The 14,238-nt window shown below is 43.5% G+C and overlaps 1 protein-coding gene across 2 annotated transcripts in view; it reads left to right on the forward strand.

The window, feature by feature from the left end:
* The first annotated feature begins 3,309 nt into the window (after positions 1-3,309).
* The window catches only part of CLCN4 (chloride voltage-gated channel 4), a 41,551-nt gene continuing 30,622 nt past the window's right edge, over positions 3,310-14,238 (forward strand). For both annotated transcript variants that reach the window (XM_031051134.2, XM_005151428.3), the window contains exon 1: positions 3,310-3,385. The gene's annotated coding sequence lies outside the window, so the exon portion shown is untranslated. The remainder of the gene's footprint in view (positions 3,386-14,238) is intronic.

Raw genomic sequence — 14,238 nt, forward strand, 5'->3', positions numbered from 1 at the left:
TGGATTTTTCTTATATGTCAAAGACATTTTTTTGACTAGTTTATACTTGCCACATTCATGATGCTTTTGTAAAGAAATTTTGTATTTTGAATAACTCTGTCATTTAGATTAATGTAATGAATTTTCAAATAAAAGAGGAAATACATGAAATCAGGGATACTAGAGAGGTTACACTGAAGACCTGAAAGGGACGCAGAGCGTAAGGAATGGCAGGTATGTTTCCGTGTGCTTATCACTTGTGATAAGCTGACAGCTGTATCAGAGGCTCAGAGTTGAATATTTCTGGAACTCATATGTAGCTCCACTTACCAACAGGTTGAACTGCCTTGTTTACCTGCCTAGAGTTTGTAGGTTTGTATTGGAAGTAAGTTGACATTATTTCTCTAATATCTTATCTATGACTGATTCCAAAGTGGAAGCCACTCAGAAGAATACTGGTTAATAATTTTAGGCTGAACCTTACTGCAGCTGGAAATGTTAACCCTTTGTAAGTACAGACAAGCAAGTTTCCCAGTTTCTCTCTACAACCCTAAGCTGCAGGAGCACAGGCAAAATTGCAGCACTGACATGTGACTCCTGCCTCTGCGCAGTATTTGCAAGGCGTTAAGGGTATGACAGAGTTTAGGTTATTTTTAAACAGTCAGCTAGAAATAGTAGTTTGGATACCAGTCATCCCTGTCTTGCTACCATCAGGATCAACAACAAAAGCTATAATGGGTACGTCGGTGTGGGGTTTGTGTTATAAGAATGAAGTCTTACATGTATTTTTTGCTGCAGTTCTTGTAAGCACTTTTCAAGACTCAAAGGTAAGTGCTGTATAAAAGGAACATTCTTCTTTTTTCTTTTTTAATTAGATGAACTGTGTATTTTGTTTTCACTGGATGCAAAACTGAAGTTGGAATTCTTAGGGAAGAGGGCACTTTACAACTCATTTTTACTCCAGTCTCCTTTTTAATTATAGTCATACATCTTTGAGAGGAGGAAAAATGTATTTACAAAGAGATTTGAGAAATTACAGGCTAGCAAAAGCAAGAACAATCTTTTCCAAAAGATCATGTGAAGTGTTATCTTTGTCCTGAGGCCATGCAGCTGACTGGGTATCATTGGAAGAAAATACCAAACAGTAAAGTTGATTGGTTTTGAAATCTCTAAATGTCAGTTAAGCGATTTGCTTGTACTTTGGAAAATCTCAGTATTCTTGGAGTTACAAACTTCTTAAGAGCTGTTTCTGGTTTCCTATGATTTCTAATAATGTCTTAAATTTTAACATACATATCTAGGTTACAGAATCACATTTTCTGTAGAGAATTAGATATTCTATCCCTTTACTTTGTTTTCAGCTAGACAATCCAAGTAAAAATACATGTTTAGCAGGAGATTCAATGGGGTCAGCTCTGGTAATAGACAAGATAAAATTAGGAAATGAATTTAGGGAAGTCTATCCAGGAGAAAAATTAGGAATTGAAACCACTGTGCTCATTTGGTTAGTGCTAAAAATGCTGTTCTGTGCCTAGGGGCATGGTGTTGTTACATGTGTTTTTTGTGGCACAGAAGGTCTAGATTCAGGCATTTGTGTCTGACCAGTTAAATGCTGCTTGCTGTTTTCCATGTTTTCCTCTCATAAACTGATTAAAGAAAATTGCAGACACAATATCAAGAAAATTAAGCACTCAGTGGTTATTTAAGTTCTGCCCCAGAATTCAGTTGGCCTATTAATACTTACTTTAATGGGCACGAAGAACAGTCACTGGCAGGAAGTTAGGACTTCTCTCACTTTTCCACACTTCATGGTTATTATAATAGGCCTGGGGCTCTTACAGCTCTGAGTGGTGAGGCACTGTCATCTCCAGATCAGATGTTTTCCCTGAAGGCATGTCCCTCACTCCAGAAAGGTGTGGGAACTTTAGGTGAAGCACGCTCAGTGTTCAGATGTCACAATAAAATCCAATGTGTTGCTTCTGTACAGGAGGTTTTCAGCTTACAGACAGGGTTTGGGCAAGCTGTGTAGGTGTTCTGAGAAAAGGTTTTGGACACCCCGAATCAACTGGTTTGCTTTGCTGGGCTAGGCTGCCTTAGTGCACCCATAAATACCTGCTCAGACACAGTGGGGCAAAAAGGTCTTCAGAACCTCTGGAGTGAGTGGAAGTCACACGTGTGCCTTCAGTCACCCAGGGATATTTTCATGGGTGCTTGTGCAAGGACTCCCCCTTCCTAGCCATTGCATCTCCTTAGTAATACAAAACACATGCCTGGATGCCCTTAAGCGTAAAACCAAACTGCTCCAAATACAGGAAAATGAGTGGGAAGGTGAATGTCCTGAAATAAAACACATTGCACAGGTACAAACGTACATTATCTTCACAAAGTACAGTTATAACCTGTGTCTTGCAGAATGCTATCCTAGCAGCTTGGGCAAAATTTGTACGTCAGAAGTTTAGAAATAATTTTTTGCAGAACTCATGTTGTAGAGTATAAAAAGTTCTTAACAAAACCAACAACCCACAAAATCCTCCAAAATTATGCTTCTGAGATGTAACATTCAGTTAACCAAAAATGGGGATCAGGCTAATTGCCTGGTTTTCTTTTTTTGTTTTTTAATTTTATTTTATCAAAACATTTTGAATGTCCTAATTTTTAAATACTCGATGGGAAAACTTCTGCATAAGTTTTGAAAAGTAGGCTGGCATCTAGAAGAGGATCTTTTAAGCTGTGACAGCTGCACTGAAAAAAAGGCAGAAGGCTGCAAGTGAAGTGACAGATAGATGGTGGGGCAAAGTGAAGGTAGCAGAAATCAAACCTTTGAGTTAAGCTTGTGAAACTTGAATATGATGCAGAAGATGGAGGGAAGTCAGTCTGGATAAGCTTGAAATGAAGCACTGGGAGAAGGAAAAATGCAAGGGATGGTGAAATCATGGCTTGTCTTGTTTCCAAGCTGCTGCGATTACGTATTTCATAGAGATGAAAGAAAATCTGATGCCTGGGTGTTGCTGCAGAGTCAACAGGAATAATTCCTGGGTTGCACACAGCACGCTTACTGTGCTTTTTCCTTGTGAAAAATGTGATCGTAGTGTCTCTAGCAGAGCAATCCACAAACCCTTTTAAAAATAATTAGCTCAGGTTAGGGGTGGGGGAAAGCAGCCTGTGTTCTGAGGGTGACCAAATAGGGAGGGCAGCGTAAAGAGGCTTGGAGTTTAATCCTGCAGGATCACAGACTGGTCCGGCTGCCTGTGGCTGCGTCTCCTATCAGATACCCTATAGAGGGAGGATACAGTCACATGATTGTTACTGCTTCCTCCCCATGACATCACCGCTTCTGCAGCCATACCACCCAAGGAAGGATGCTATTAGAATCTTGGGGACTGGGCTAAATGATGTTGCATCGCAGGTAAGCGACACAATGCTGCGGAAAGTGTGATTTGCCACTTGTTTTTCTCGTGTTGCCATGCTCAAGCCCCAGCTCTGTCAGGCAGAGTTTGTGCTGGAAGAACACAGAGCAGCTCCTGTGCAAGCAGAGGGTTCGCAGGTGCAGAGGCTGCTGCTGGCTCTGTGCTGAGCTGCCAGCTGACATCTCCAGCAGAAATGATGCCAGATGGAGCTTTTAAGCTGAAGAAGGCCCTTTGTCCCTGCTAGTGTGGTATGGCCCCTTCTGGTGTCTGCTGAATTCTCTATGTGAGCAGCCATCATCAGCCGGTCATGCAGAGAGAGCGCAGTAACACTGTGCTGCTTGCATTCCCTGCCTTTTTCCTGGATGCCTGAAGAAAGCTGTTGTACAGATAGATGTGTCTAAGCTCATAAAGGAATGAGGATTAACTTGTATTTGGGGAAAGCTTTTCCTCCATTGTTAATTTTTGCTGACGCGGTTTGAGAGTACCTAGTCCAGCAGGTTTCCTGCATAATTTGCTGTAGTGCAAGGTAGGTTCTGCATGCTGTCCAAGATAAGAATGAAAAATCCTTTTCCAAAAGGAACATGCGAGATGAGAAGCACATTTTTACTTCTTGCATAAAATGTCAGTCTCCAAAAGGCTGAAAATCCCACGCTGAACTGCTTTTCTGAACTGTTGGTATTTATATAAGCAGAGGCCAGAGTTGCTTTTCTTTTCCTGGTGTGGGTGTTTAATTGTGTACTCTGTACACTTATGTGAAGACATATATATTTGTGGAGTAAAAATGGTGACTCTTCTGTGGTGGGCTTTGTTGTTTTTTTCCCCCTGTATTGCTTTTTAAATGTATTTTAGGGGGGTTTAAAAATATATTACTTTAAAATTATTCTAACTACAGAAGCTAGAATGCAAGAAGCCAAATCAATTTTTGAGCTCATCCTAGTCAGAAAAATAAAATAGTACCTTTTTTCCTTCTTTTCCAAGAATTCTGGTAGGTAATTCTGTGCCTTTGCTAGGGAACAGAGGATGACTCAGCCTCAGCTTCATCAGGCAGAGTCAGGTGACTTTTCACACCTAGCCTGCAGGAAGTTGTTTTTATTCTTGAAAATCCTATTCTTTGTTCAAATAAATTGTTCCCACTCTTGGAAAATCTGCAAATTTGGCAGGTCTGGGGTCTCACTGAGCACTCATGGGGGAGGATCTGGGATCTCCTGCGCTGTGAAGTAGGTTGTGCGTCCTAGTGAGAAATGAATTCACAGGCTGAGAGAGTTGGGTTTGTTCAGCCTGGAGAAGAGAAGGCTTCAGGAGGCCTTATATCATCCTTCCAGTACCTAAAGGGAGCATACAGGAAATCTGGAGAGGGACTTTTATAGGGACATTTAGTGAAAGAACAGAAGGGAATGGCTTTAAACTGACAGAGGGGAGATTTAGATGAGACATTAGGAAGAAATTCTTTACTGTGAGGGTAGTGAGGGGCTGGCACAGGTTGCCCAGAGAAGCTGTGGCTGCCCCATCCCTGGCAGTGTTCAAGGCCAGGTTGGATGAAGCTTTGAGCAGCTTAGCCTAGTGAGAGGTGTCCCTGCCCATGGCAGAGGGGGTTGGAACTGGATGATCTTTAAGCCCCTTTTAACCCAAACCGCTCTACGATTCTGTGATACTAATTCTGGTTTCCGGGGAACAGGCATGCAGTGTGTTAGAACATAGGGGTGGAAAAAAACAAAAGTATATAATGAATTATCAACATGAAGTAAGAAGGAACATCGGTTCTTCAGAACTGGGAAGAAAAATAGTTTTCAATTTTGTTTTTCTCCAACAGAACTTCTGAGGTTATTTTTTAGGGTTTTGGTGTTTTTTTCCCCCAAGGCTGAGCCTCAAAAGTGCTAGAAATACACATCTTATTGTATGAGCTGGCAGCAGGGTGGCTGCATTCTAATGGTGCCCATGCCATGTGTCTTCTCCTGGCTCCCTCTGAAGTCAAGGCTGGATCAATTCTCTCCAGCACTGGGTGTGAGTAGAGCTGTCCTCTGGCTCACCAGGCACATGGGGCTTGGCTCTTTGCCCATGCAAAGCTCACAGCAGGGATGCCACACATGAGTTCTACAAGTGGAGTGTGCTTCCTCCTGACCCCCACTCTGCCAGTCCCAGATCATATTGGAATGCCTTGTGGAAGTATGTGCTGGCTGGTGGTTCTCCTGGTCTCCTGATTTGAGTCAGGCATCTTTGTGCAACAAAAGACAAGGTGCAAGCCTGAAAGGTATGCTGGGGCAACTCAGAAATCAAGGATTTAAGTCCTTTAACCATTATTTAGTTTATTTAGTATAAATTGTATATTTAGTATTATTTAGACCCTGGAAACATCCCCAGCTGGAGGGCTCTCTGCTCAGCAGCACTGGGGTGCTGTGTCCTGGGTTCAGCATGTGGCTATATGGGTGCTCAGCCCCTGTACACACTGCCTTGTGAAGATAGAATCATTGCAGAGGTAGTGGCTGGTGGCTTTTAAATGAGGACTGGAAGAGGAGAAGGGGGTGGTGTTGGAGGGGAGTGTTTGCCGTGGTGTTGGGTCCTCCCCATCTTCCTGGAGCAATCAGGACTCTCCAGAGTGCTGTAACCTACTAGGTCTGGGAGATGCTTCATTGTGAAGCCACTGTTGGCTGGGCTGGAAGGGAAAGTGAGGGGGATCATTACTACAGCTCAGTGCTTGTGTCGGAGTCCATCCGGGCCATCTTGTGTGCATTGGTGGTCAGTGTTGTGTTGCATGAGCCTCCTACAGGTCTGACAAGCTCTTAGCATGGAGCATAACCCTCATAACATGGAGCTCTTAGCATGGAGCATGACAGCCATAATGCCCATCTGTACTGGTCCTTTTCCAGTGTGCTTTTGCCATCAGGCTGAAGCTTGCAGATTGCCAAGAGTGTTGATTTTTCCATGTAGTGAAATGGGGTCAGGTTGTGGAGCAGAAATCTGATTTGTGTGTGCATACATACACACCAGGTACTGGATTTTGTCAGATTTCTTCTCTATAGTCCAGCAGAACCAACACCCCCCCCCCCCCCCCCCCCCATGATCATTAATACCAAAAGAGAAACTGTCAAGAGTTATGGAGAGCTGCTATTGCTAAACCACTTTTAACACGTTGCTCTCAAACATCACCCCAAGGAAGAGATTTCACCATCTTGCAGGTGGGAGAGTTTCCTCTCAGCAGTATGAAGTAACTCATCTGTTACTGCACAGCCCATAGGCATCAAATGCAGCAGTGAAAACCAGTGCCTTGCAAACAGGAAAACATCCTCCATCTATGTGAAAATGGCTTACTGTCTCCACTCAGATCATGGGAAGTGACATGGTAGAACAGGCTAATGGCTTTTTTGCTGCAGGTTTATTACCATTATTTCAAACTGGAGGCTTAAAATGTTTTTAGCAAGAGATGAAGCCTTGGATGATATGGTTTAGTGTGAGGTGTCCCTGCCCATGGCAATGGGGTTGGAACTTGATGATCTTAAGGTCCTTTCCAACTCTGACTGTTCTATGATTCTATGATGCCATTGAACACCCCATTTAAGGGCAAAGCTTCTTACGGGTAACTGTATACAAGGGTATTTCTCTTTTGACAGTGCAGATCTGTTCTCTCTAGAGGTATTTGCCTTTTTTTGCAGTCCAAGAAATGTTTTTCCTGCTCTTTAATCCTATCACTTTCTGAGTGCAGAGACAAATGGCAGCACTGGAAATCCAAACCTGGTGCTGCAAAGCTTGACTGTGTGAGGAGGAAAACTGTACAGCACCCCTGACCCTTCAGCCCCATGAAGCTCTGTGGCATAAATCCAGCTGCTCCAGGAAAGATATTCCCTCTGTTTTTTGTGAGGAAGGGTACTAGAGGAAAATTAAGAACAGAACCTCTGTGTGTGCTACACTGGTACCCTGATCTGTGGCTTCCTGGATTTTATCTAATCAAATCTTGTTTCCTTCAAGATGCAAGGGTGTGCGGGGTCAATGCAGGCCCAGAGGGCTCACTTGCCCAACCTGATGGGCTGTTAGCAGAGGGGCATCCTTTAAAAGAGATGTTTCAGCTTAGTTGGAAAAACCCAGATGGATGTGCCAGAGCCAGCAATGCTTCCCTCCTGCTTTTTCCATAGCCCCAGCATCTGAGCTAACAACCAAATTTATTGGAAGAACCTTTAAGACTCGCTGGAAACAGAGATGTGAGTTTAACATTTTTTTTTATAAGGAGCCAATTTTTAGTTATGTGAGTGCAAAAATTCCATTTGGAGTTTATGGGGAAGGATCTGCGATATTCCCCCCCCCCCCCTCCCTTTCTGACATAAGTCAGCAGCTGAACTAATTTTGCTCAGACTTTCCAAGAAAACTCGAAGAGAGATCAGACACATGATATTTCATACCAAAATAAATTAGTTTCTAAAGAGAGAGTTATCCTGGGAAGGAGCAAGGAGCAGGATACCAGGGTGAGTTTCACCCCCTTGGAGGAAGAGAAGTGTAGTGATCCAGGGGCTTCCCAGGAGGAGAGAAGGAGAGGAGGGAGTCAGGCTGTAGCCAAGGGTGTGGGATGACCTGATGGCTGGTTATCAGCTCCTGGGGTACATTGGTGCACTCCATGTCCCCCCGTGCCTCCCTGCGCTCCTGGCCAGCCCTGTTACCTATCTCCTTTGTGCTTACCGCAGGAGCACATCTGGTGGTTGAAGGCTGTGGTTTGCTCTGGAGGAGCCCTTTGTGCCTCAGTTTTCTGACGTTTATCCCAGATGTTCCCTCCCGCCTTCCCCTTCTCTCCCAGGCCCTCTCCCCTGTGATCTGGTGCCCTGTGTTTTTTTGAGCTCTGCTGTGGCTTCCTAAGTTTTTCCATAGAGGTTACTCAGGGTAAGGCTGCACATCAAAGATGTGACTGTATTCAGCTTCCCTGCACTGTCAGAGCAGGAGACTCCTTCATGTGTGCTGGGGGGGGGGGCATGCAGTAAAATGCTGCAATATTTTACAGTATTGTTTCCAGTACTGCAGCCTGCCTGCACTTGTGTAGCAGGAGACTGAGTTTGCAGTGCTGTGTGGCTGTGTTTGGAGGCTGTGCAATTCAGCCCTGAAGTGTAGGAAAGGCATTTGCCAGTTTTAATACCCCGCCTTCCCCCTGTATTTTCCCAGTTTAACTATTCTTCACTTTTTATGTGCCATAATATGTTTCCAAAAAAGGCCTGCAACTGAGTTCAGCACTTTCTTATTCTTACAGGGTCTGAAGCGTGCTGTGAACCGAGGCCATTTTAACGTGTTTTTTAACACCATCATTAAGACAGAAGGTCAATAAATCAATCAGCTTGTTCAGGCTGAGGCTCCGAAGGTGAATAGTCTTAAATTGCCCTCAGGTGATTTTCAGCCTGCAGAAAACCACCTCTTTAATTTGCCAGTGATTCTGCCTGCTTGCTTTTACTGAAGAGGTCTTCCTTGTAAGAGTACCAACCAACAGCATCTTACTTCTTGCTTAGAAGAATGCTTCACAGCCATTTACCTGCCTCCTCTATCCTGTAGGGTGCAATGTCACATCACTGTTTCTTCATCATCTTCTACATGGTGGGTGGTAGAAGAGGGATTGCATCCACACCCCTTGGCCTTCCTGGCTTCAGGCTAAACAGGCCTTCTTCTCCAACCCCTCCTCAAAAGACACAGATTCCTAATTATCTCCCTGTAATTTTCATTCATGTCTTTCCAGGTGACCCCATTAATAATCTTGCTTGCTGACTTCTTGATCTACGAGGTCTATTTTCTCTGGCTTGGTGGTACTAAAAACCTGTGGTATAACCACTCTCAGCTCTAAAAACTCTCAGCCTTATCCTCTTATGGCTCTTTCTGAACACTGACGTCTTCAGCTCACTGCCCTCCTAACTGCCTGGATTTGAGGGCTGGGTGGAGAGTGCTCTGCATCTGTCTTTGCCAGTAGGTCTAAGTCTCTTTGGATAGGGGGTGGATAGATGCTGGCAGAGCACCCAGCTTTCAAGAGAAAGTGCCTTTGTTTGGCAGATTGTGTTGTGCAGTTAATGGCCATGGGGCTGGGGTACCGTGCTTGGCTGTCTTGAGAATACACTACTAGGAATGGTCAATGCAAGTATTATGGGCATAGAGAGTGGCAAATTATCTGTCAGCACAACAGGGTCTTGTGATTATCATAAATTATAATGTAAACCAGTAGATTGCTTTGTTCATTAATAATGGGTACTATATGGAAAACAAATCCCAGGGATTTGCACAGCCCCCATGCCATGCTCCCGAGTTTGTGCAGTACTTGCTGTCACGTCATGCCATGCCTTATGAGCACAGCTGACCTGACCAGCCATGTAGGTCAGCAGTGTGCTCAACTCTGATGGAGGCAGGATTGAAATGACCATAATAACTTCAAAAGCATTGTCTGTACTAGGATCTCCCCTGTTTTATCATTGTATGTATACTGGTACCAGAGCATAGAAAGTCCTGAAATGTACCGTATTCTGCTTTTGTGTGCTGGCTACCTCACACCGCATGTGAAAGAGATGGAACAGGTGATACTTCAGATGCCATGGAAAAATCACTCCAAACAAATGTGAACAGAGGAACTTGCAACTGGATGTTAGGCTTCTGCTTTCTTCCCCCAGCCTCTTGCCAAGTTCACTTTTTCCTTATGCTGCAGCAGAAGGGTCACTGCAGAGGTATGCTTTGCTGCCTGTGACCATTATGTTTCACAGAGCAACCCACCCACTACTGTCTTCCAAGAAAGCAGCATACACATGAAAGCATGTAGGTAAATGTTCATCTGCTAGAAGCATTTGAAGTGTTGAGGTAATTCAGTAACTGTGATCTGTTGAAAGAAACCTGAAACTTGCTGGAATTGCATGAAAAACTGTACTGCCTGCCTCAGTGCAATGTGTCCAATTAAAACAGAAAACAGGATGAGGAGAGCGTAGCATGGAACTAGCATGTCTACTAGCAACTGACCAGGGCCAAAACTTTTCCTTTGATGACTGTTCAACTGGTTGTTTCCCATCGGTATACTTTTCAGCTTCTTTTGAACCAGGGGATGTTTTGGTCTGTGCTTGCCATGTCAAACACATTTCAGATCCTATCAGTCAGTCAACATAATACCTAGAATGTCAGTTCACCGGCAGAGCTATTTAAGCTGTGGCTTTTGCATTTTCACATGCTGTAACAGTGCTATAAAGCTGAGAGATTCTCAGTGTTTCCATTGTAAAAGTAATTTATTGCTCTTCTACAATACCTCACTCCAAGCTGCAGTGTATCATACAGCTGGTCCCAATCACATGATGGGTTTACTCACTGTGAGACCTGCAAAAAATCCCCATGGCCTTAAATATGATAATGCTACTGCTTTGGTTCTTTCAAGCTAACCCAAAGTGAGCAAAGGTAACAGAAGAGCCCTACAGTCCATGCAGTGCCTGCTGTGCTTGCTAGCCTGTCCGCCAGCTCGCTGTGTTCACACCCTGGTTTCTGTAGGTTGTTTGCACTAACCTCTTACTCACTTTCTGGACATAGGAGGCTTCAGTGATTCCTTAATTAATAATTATCTGGCTTTATACACTCATCAAGCTTCATGGGCTATAGACTTGCTCTTTTGACACTCACCTCCACCGAGCATGGCTCATAGATCAGGGACTGAAAGTCAGGTTGACCTGGCCCAAGGTTTCTGGATGGTATCTAAGGTTATGTGGCAGCCAGAAAAGTCTCTATCAAGCGGCACAATTGCCAGTCTGGCTCTGTGACCTCTCTCAGCTTGTAAATTGCTCCCTGACAAGACCTTGCTCCATCTAAAGGACTGCAGTAGTCTGGCATAGGTCTGATACCAGAGAAATCTGCTAACCAGAACCCTCTAAATTGAGGAGATAACATAGTCAGATTTATTTGTTTCCTCTTTCAGTTTCCAACAAGAACCTGTTTACAATTATTAAGGCAGAGCGTTGACAAAAATACTTGGTTATAGCTATATTAAGCTAGTCAGTAAAAATGAGATCTCACTGTTAAGAGCTGAGGAAGGCTCTCTACTGTATCACAGGGAATAAAATGGCAGATGTAATTCAAAGTCATTAAAGCAATGGGGAAAATGTCCCTAAGGGACCACAGAATAATGGGCTCCAAACTGGCCACTTCCTCTTATGGAGCATAGCCTGAAGTCATAGCAGACTGCTCAGTGAAAATGTTGGATGTCTGCCCAAGGAAAAGCTGGTGGAATGCCAGGAATTATTAAGAAAAGAATGGGGAACTAAGCAGGAAATGTTTGCCCTTGCGCAAATTGTGTTGCATCAGCATCTGGAAAAATAGTGGAAAGGACAGCAAGGATGTCTAAGACATAGAACGACAAAGGGACAAAATACGTATGTCAAACTCTTACTCAGCAAGATTCAACACCTTTCTGTGTAAATAAGGTTGTCATTATCCAAATCTCTTAGTTACTCAGCTGTTAGGCATGACTATGAGTTGCATTTGTTACCAGGTCTGCATATAATGGTATTGCAATGTTTTCTTTGGAATTGTTAGTGTTGAACTCCTTTGAGGAGATGTGGATGTCTACCTCTGATATCTTCTTGTAATTAGTAAGCAGAAATTTACACTCATGAGGAGGAGTTTAGCTCATTCTAATGTAAATATCTGAAATACATCAGATAAATTGCATGTGAACACAGTTTACTTCCTCATCTGCTGTGAAGGGAGTCTAGATTTTAGTGTCCAGAGTCAGATTTCTGAGCATAAATGAGACAGTTTGCACCACAAATGCTCATACTCTTGCCATCATCAGAGTGGATTGCTGAAGTACACCTGTTTGGATGAAATTAATTTGCCCTTAGCCTGTGTATATTAAAACATCTGCAACTGAGTTATTTGTATAAAGGCTTCAGTTCTGCTGGTGTAACTGGAAACATCTCTGCAAACATCTCTAAGAAAGAGGTCAGGTCAGTTTATCCTGAAATGAACTTTGGAGATTACTCCAGATGCCAAAGTAAAGGGAGATAAATAAACGCAGAATAGAAAGTGATACTTAAGGCGCTTGGTGCTAGGATGTAGATAGGAGCTCTGTAGTACTCAGTTCAAAAGTGCTGTAGCTAGGTTTTATTTACTAACATTGGCTTTTGCATAACCTGATGTCACATCTTTCCTTCAGAAGGGTAGTACCTGAAATGAGCTTTAAGGCTGATAACCATCCAGCTAACTGCAGTTTCCATGTATTAGTGAGCTACCTAGAGTTCAAAGTGTGTTTGGTTTCTTAGTTTTCCATGGCCCTGTGGTCTCTAGCACATTTTTCTCTCCCTGGACATGTTGTGCAGCACGTATTTTTGGGGTAGATTCAGGCTGCGATTATAATTATCCTACATACTTGTGGTCTGGCCTGGTATTATCCATCACAATACTGTCATGTGCTGGGCATCGACAACATAATTAAAAAGCTATTTTTTATATGATATAACTCACATGTTGGGTAATTTTCTTGTAGTATTAAGGAAAACTTGCCAACTCTTTCAGCACAAGAGTTCCCAGAGGTTTGTTTCTGTAGCAGGCAGGCTGCATCGTGCAGGCAAGCAGTCTGAACTGCATGTTCTTTACAGGTCCTTCTTTGCTGTGTGGGAAGAGTGGGATGAAGTAAATGATCTGCAAAATGTCACAACGTTACAAGATAATAGCATGGTCTAATCCTTTCACCTCATTTCAGCTTCCCATTCCAGTCCCCGGTCATGGTTTACAAGACACGGAACTCAAGATCCACTTGCAACTTCAGCTCCCTAGTGTCAGCCACAGCATCCCACCTTCAGACTCGCATTTTCCTTAGCACATGTAGGAACCTGCTCTCATCTGTTCGTTGAACTGCTGCTATTTTCAGTTGTCACTCATCTAAACTGGTGCTTTTTCAAATTGCCTTAGTCCTGTGGCAGCTTACTTGTGCTCAGCAGGGCTGCCTGGAACACCTGCTCTGCATTTGGTTTCCTTCCCCAGGCTGCAACTCCTTTGCTTGATTCTCTTTGAGACAAACATGCCATCATGCTTGGAGATTACTTGATTTCCTCACTTAAAGGGGCTTTTATAGCATTATAATGGTGACCTGCTGGTTGCCTATAAGAATGCTTTCCTTGGTTGCTTATGCAAGTACATTGTCTGTGTCATCTGAAAAATCCTAGCTGGTGGAGTGCAAAGAGCAGACATGACAAAGCAGAGTAGTCATGCTTGTTATATCCCTAAAATCCCCACCAGGGAAAAAAATAAATGGTAAGGCTCCAAGTAAAGCAGTTGAGAAAGGATAGAAGAGGGGGGAAATGGCAGTAAATAAAGGGGGCCAAGCAGAACAGCAGGGTGTATGGACAGTTGATTAAAAGCTTATCTGCCTCTTCCGGTTACAGAATTGGGAAGTTTCCTCACAGGTGCAAAGATCCAAATTCTTTACTCATGAAATCCCTGTTTCCATACCTGTAGTAGGTGCTGGTACCATGCTAGCCTCATCAGTGACATGCAAAAATTACCTTGTGTCTGTCAAGGACCTACAGGCTCTGCAGGGTCAGTTCTATGAACCCCCTGAAGTCTGTATCTGTCCTCATTTTTTTATATATGTATGTTTTAATGTGCTTTCTTTTTTTTTTTCCTTTTTTTTTCTTCTTTTTTCTTTTTTTCTCATAATCCCCTGTTAGCTGGGGGTTGTTCTTGGCTTGCTGTTGCAGGTTACAAACCTAGGTACTCTCTGGAAAACTCCCTTTCCCAAGCACCTATTTTATGATGGATGGCATTAATCACTTTCTAGAGCAACGATTTGTTAAGTGATGTAGAAGCACACAGCTGCTTCCTCCAGCCCAGGACCCTCCTGCCCAGCTAGTGTTCCTGTCCAGAGCCTGTCCACACC

Source organism: Melopsittacus undulatus, chromosome 2 (assembly GCF_012275295.1).
Source record: "Melopsittacus undulatus isolate bMelUnd1 chromosome 2, bMelUnd1.mat.Z, whole genome shotgun sequence".
NCBI lineage: Eukaryota > Metazoa > Chordata > Aves > Psittaciformes > Psittaculidae > Melopsittacus > Melopsittacus undulatus.